The sequence below is a fragment of the Myotis davidii genome, unplaced genomic scaffold, assembly GCF_000327345.1.
Source record: "Myotis davidii unplaced genomic scaffold, ASM32734v1 scaffold196, whole genome shotgun sequence".
Classification (NCBI taxonomy): domain Eukaryota; kingdom Metazoa; phylum Chordata; class Mammalia; order Chiroptera; family Vespertilionidae; genus Myotis; species Myotis davidii.
The window spans coordinates 1,773,878-1,780,464 of record NW_006288258.1 but is presented as its reverse complement, the minus strand read 5'-3'; positions in this window follow the sequence as shown (position 1 = coordinate 1,780,464).

The window sequence follows — 6,587 nt, the reverse complement described above, 5'->3', positions numbered from 1 at the left end:
TACGGCTCCCAATAAAAAGCTGTGGTTTCCCCACTTTCTTTATTCCGAACCAACAGAAAAGTATAAAAGTTAACATAACAGCATTGTTAGTATGAAAATATGTAAGTGTACTTACATATGTTTGGGTATGTGCAGAGTACATGTAGGTGTGAATGCATTTAAAAGTGTCCACAAAGATATGCCCCAAGTCATGATTAACAGTTACCTCCAGGTGAGGCTAAATTTTTTATATACCTTTCCCCGCCACCACCACCCAAATAAGTATGTATATAGAAAGGGAGAAAAAGTCATTTTCATTTGTAAATAAATGTGTGCTTTAAAGATAGCTGGTGCACTACCTTACCTTCTAACTCATCAGATTTCATGGCACTACTAACAGACCCACCCGCTGCTGTCTCTGGGTCATAGGTCACGTTGGAGTCAGTCGGGTGTGTAAGAAACACTGACCCTGATTAAATAAATAAATTGATGTTGAAAGCTAATAAAATTACCATCAACAGGTCAACAGGATTCCATCAGCACCGAAACTCAATAAAGGGAAAATAGTCCATTTTTGCCTCATTCACTTTCTGAAGAAGACAGTTGGTACCTCATTGATTTTTTTCTCCTCTCTGAATAATGTTTGCCTGCTCATTTAATTTGAAGTTGAGCTCAGGATTATACATTGGTTTTGAATTTATTTTCTGTACCCATTTCCCCCCCTTTAGTTTCTTAACTCTTTGTTTTACAATAAGCATTACTGCCACCTAACACCTGCAGCTGAAATGGAGTTCGCCAATGCTTAACAGAGCTTTTAATGCAGAGCTTGCAAAATAATTTTGAAGATAGAATGCATGCGCACATGGACTCTATGATGCAACCTCTCCTTTTCTCCCAGCTATACAACATTACCAGTGATTCCTTCATTTCTTTTTTTTAAAATATATTTTATTGAATTTTTACAGAGAAGAAGGGAGAGGGATAGAGAGTTAGAAACATCGATCAGAGAGATCGATCAGCTGCCTCCTGCACGCCCCCCAGTAGGAACATGCCTACAACCAAGGTACATGCCCTTGATCGGAATTGAACCTGGGACCCTTCAGTCTGCAGGCCGACGCTCTACCCACTGAGCCAAACCAGTTCGGCGATTCCTTCATTTCTTAGCTAAAAATTAGGTATATGGACTTCTGCATCTGAAGGAGTTTAAGAGACACTGGAGTAGCAAACACACTTGAGCAACAAAATAAGCCAAATTATGCAGAATACAAAAGGGTGACATTAATTGTCACTAATGTGTGGTGATAAAAATCTTAGCAAACTGGACTTCATTTTTCATAATCCTCTGGATCAGGCTTAGCTCCAAAAATATTATATCCATATAATATTTTAGCATTTTGTCCTAATTATTTCTACCTAAAAGATAAATTGATTGACCTTACTTCTTTTAAGATGTTTCACTTATTCAAAATGCAGTAAATTTGCTAGAATAGTACATGTGTTAGATTCATTCACTGCACAAAAATAATTGCACTGTATCTTTCCTATAAGCCAGGTGTTGGAGAGAAATGAAATAAACAAATATGCAAGAGTCCCTGCCCCAAGAGAGCTTACATTTGAGGGGGGAGAGACATATAGTTACACACACACACACACACACACACATAAATACAAACACATATATGTATGTGTGTGTGTGTGTGCATTTCATCTACAGAAGTGTAGTGGGAAAAATAAAGTAGGGTAAAAGTTACAGGAAATGAAAAAGTTCAGGGGTGAGGGTGAGAACAGATGTTACTCCTTTGGATGGTCATTGATAAGTTGAAAAGTGGTTGGATGATTTCTTTAGTTATATTGTTCTCCTTACATATAAACGCATTTACTCTTTGCCAGTAAAACTTCCTAACAAAAATATATCTCTAAATTCCATTTTCTTGAACTTATTGCCCATTGTTTCTCCTTTTCTTTAAAGCCAGATTTTTTGAAGATAAGTCCACATGCAGTTCTTCTCCATTTCCTCACTCCCTATTCACTTGTAATACCTCTGCAATGCGACTGCCCCCTCCTCCCCAAGAAAACTGCTCCAGCAAGATCATCAGTGCCCTCCCAATTGCCCATCAGCCTGGCCTTCTCTTAACTTCTCTGTAGCATTTGTCACCACCCCTCACTTCCTCATTGAAATTTTATGACTCCCTATACAAATCCTCCTGCTTCTCCTTGCATCTTGCTGGCCTTTTTTCTCAGATTTCTTTGCAAGCTCTTCTTTCCTTTTCCATCCTGCCTTAACTGGGTTCTCTAGAAAAGGGAGCCTGAGGCAAGGTTGAAAGTGCTATTATTTTAGGTGGGTGGTGCAAGTCCAGGGAGAGTGATTAAAAAATGAAAGCCTTATGAACCATGAGGACAAATAGCAGTTTGCTCCATAGATGCTTTTACTTGGCAAACAGGACTCGTCAGGGGGGATGATAGAAGAAATACCCTCAGACACAGGAGAGAAGAACAAAGGGGATTTATCTGCTTAGTTTCTCACACCTGTTTCATTGGTCAAAGTTCCAGGAGTTTTGACTCCCTTGAACTGGCCGGTGACATCATCCAAACCTTCCAGGCCCCAATTTAGTCCTTCAAACCCAGTCCATTTTTGTTGCTGCAGTCAGAGAGCCTTCTCAAACAGAGCCTTCTCATACAGCATTGCTATGCCCCTGCCTAAAGTCCTTCATGGCTCTTCAGCACCACTATTGCCTGCCCCAGGGTCCAGCCTGAAGCACTTCCTGGCATATGGTTCTGCTCCAGTCAAGTTTTCTAAGGGTAGGGGCATTGTGCTGAATCTAAGGTCTAGACCAGAGGTTGGCAAATCTGAACCACTGCCTAATTATGTGTAGCCTTTAAACTAAGCTTAATTATTACATTTTTAGTGGTTGAACAAATTACATAAAACAAATAATGAAGTGGTCTGCAAAGCCTAAAGTAATTACTACATTTCTCGTAACAGAGAAAGCTTGACAATCCTGCTCTACAAGGCTTTTTTTCTGTGCTGCTGGGAGAGTTCAGTACCAACCTCCAAACAGACAAAGTGTGGTCAGGCAGCAAGCCCTCTAGGGTTCCTCAGCATCATCTGCTCCCATCGGCCTCCTGCCCAGTGTCCTCACCTTGACCTGCCCTCTCCTTTTGCATTCCATGTCCCTTACCACACTTCCCACCCTTCCTGGAAGCAAAGCTCACTCTTCATCCCCACTTTGCCTGAAAAACTGCTACTCACAACTTAAGAGCATGTATCGCCTCCTCCATATACTAACCCTGGCCTCATACAATAGCTCTTTATTTTCTACCTGTAACTGTTTCTCTTACTCAAATTTGAATTTTTGAGTCCAAAATAATACTAACACTCATGTGACAGTTTGATTCAATATGATTTACATAAATTCATTTTATAATCACCACAACCCAAGATAAGTACTTCTATTATGCTCTATTTACAGTTTAAAAAAAAACAAAAATAAAAACAGAAGTACGTAGACTTTATGTAACTTGCCCAAGGTCACAGGAGTTTAAACCAGTTCCATTCTCGCTCCCAAGTTGACACTCAACCACTACACTATTTTCCAACTCAGTAATACCTTAATGATAAAATAGCAAGAACAATATGAGTAAAACTGAATTGAAAAACAGGTTGGTACTGGAGTCTTATATGAGACTAGGGGCCCATTGCAGGAAAATTCCTGCAAGAATAGGGCTTCCTGTGGCTGGAGCGAAGCAGAGAAGGGAGTGAAACTGGCTGAGGAGGGCTTCACTCTTGCTCCGCTGCCAGGCTGGTTTCCCTCCCACCTCCCGCCTCTGCCGCCTTGGCTCCGTTCCTGTCTCCTCCACTTCTACTTTGCTCCCTTCTGCAGCGCTTCGCTTCCACGTTGTTTTCAGTCTTCGCTCCCAGCCGGTATATGCAAATTAACCACCATCTTGGTTGGGTTAATTTGTATATAGTCGCTCTGACTGGCTGGTGGGCATAGTGAAGGTATGGTCAATTAGCATATTTGTCTTTTATTATTGTAGATTTGTACTCTTTCCTGAATTACCAACATGAGACACAGACAGAGGCTCTGTCAAAAGGGCCTGATCCAATAAGGTGCATGGGGCTCACGCTCAGGCAAGAGGGGAGTGAAAACTGCAGAAAGGCTGCTAGCAGGAAGACCGGGAAAAAGCTGGAGTGTAAAGCTGAAGCTTATAATTTATGGCCAGGACAAACAAATGACAGAGGGGAACTGGAAAAATATGGATTAATTAATAAAGAAAAACTTTGAGAATTTTGAAAGAACCGTGTCTCATGGTTGGAAAGGACCTGAGTCCACTTCCTGCTTTAATCACTTCAATCTTTGATGATTCACTATCCCCCAAGGACATCCTATTCCAATTTCAAATGGTTCAACTTGTTAGAAAGTTCTTTATATTTTGCTAGTAACTGTCTTTCATTTACTTTTACACATTTGCCTTGGTTGTGCTTTATGTAGACAAAGACACGACATCTAGTCAACTCTCCCACATGAGAATTCATGATATTGTAGTCAACAAGTTCTCTTGGCCTAGAAAACATGTATTCTGTTTCTGCAGTGTAGATCATGGTTCCCTGTCTCTTCACTGTCCAGTCCTTTTCCTCTGGACCTGCACTCAGCTGCCAGTGTCTCTTCTGCTTTGTGGTATCCCAAACTGGACTCAATAGTGTAATTTCAAGCTCTCACTAATGCTGAGACTCAGCCTACTACTTCTGCTCTGATATTCTTCAGTTAACATAACTTTCCAATTTATTTCAAGGGAGCAGCCATATTTTACTGTTGCTGCGTATTAAGCTTCAGGTTAATGAAAACTTCTGAGTTTTTGTATGTTTGAATTTTCTCCTTTTTGTCTGTTTGTTAATAGTGTTTCTGTCTAGCAGCTGCTTACCCAACCCCCACAAGTTGAAGAGTTTGAGTTTTTCTTTCAAAAAACGTATATTTATCCCTAAAGAATTTCATTTTTCTATATTAATATTTCAGGATATACAGGGTCACTGAAATGTCTGGTTTTGTTATATGGGTCAATTCTCCATCTTCATTTCTCCACTTGTTTACTAGTACAAACATACAGTGAGTATGCCAATCAACCATTCATCTGTTCATTAGTGCAGATGCCCTCTGAGCCAATTTTAACCAAATTTGAGCAACAATATGAACCTAAAAGTTAAGAAATTGCATTTCTTATAAACATTCCCTAAATACCTCTGATGTCTCACTTTTCAGATGGGTCCACTCCCCATTAGGGTAAATTACTGAGGCTTCACAGAAATTAAATCAATGCCATTTGTCACCAATCCTATAGGGCTTTGCCATTGCATCTGGCACTGACAGTTGGCAGCAAATGTACTTCACTTTTAAATGGTCTGGTGACAGTAGATAGCTTTCATTCAGTCAAATCCTGAGCACAGCTCCTGTCTTTAAGTGAGGCATGCTCAAATATGAAGCAGTGGAATCAACAGACTCTTAGATGTAGTCAGAAGAGACCTGAACTAATCGTTTATCCTGCGTGTTACTCTCGGTATCACTGAGTATATATTAGTCCAATGTATCATGCACTAAAGTATGTAACGTATTTTTTTTAAATCATAAAAAGCTTTCCATTAATAATCTCATCCTTATGTTTGCTATTGACATTTTGCCTCCCCAACAGGCTTCTGGGCATTTTTAGGGGGATGGGAGTATTTTTAATCTTATACTGGTTATATAAAGCCAATTTTCCAAAAATACTGGGGGAAAACAGATAATTAGAAAAGGGGTGGCAGAACTAAATATGGTCAGGATTTATGAAAATGTCAGTAGAAAATTGATGGATCAGTTATTGCTCTTTATTTTTGGAATCAAGAGATTTTTTTTTAACATCATTTATGGCATATAAGGAAAATTGAGGAAGGTGATACACAAATAAATAGGACATTCTCTACAATCAAGAGATTCCCAAGCTATTGAAGAAAGAAGAAATAAACACTTGTTAAGTTAATGACTGATGAGGAAAAAATATATAACAATACACAGTCTTCCCCAGATTGGATTACATAATATCTAATTGGCAAAAAATAAGTAGTCAGAGGAGATTCATTGAGGGCTAATGTATTGAGTCAAGGGATCTGAGACTGATTAACATTGAAAAGACAAAGATGAAAAATTTTTATGGGGGAGGAACTATTCAAGCAAGGTTTGGTGGGGATAGTTTAATTTAATAAAATTATATGAGTGAAGAATAAAAGAAACTGATATTTTACATTCTCTAGCATTCCTTCTTCAATCAATAACTATGGATTAGAATTGAATAGACATTCACACTGCTGTGATGACAACATAAGAAAGAATTGGAAAAATACTCAACTATCTAAAGAGATAAAACCAAGAAGAAGAAACCAAAGAAACCCATATGAAAAAGATATACAAATAGATTCAGAGATGAGATAATAATTACATAAAATCTGTGCATTTATATGAAACCTATAATATCAGTGCTGGATTAAATGGCACAGTTAATCCACTTAGGGTTGAATTTATATATATTAAGGTTTTATCATTAAAATATTAGATTGGATTATATAAAATATTAGATTG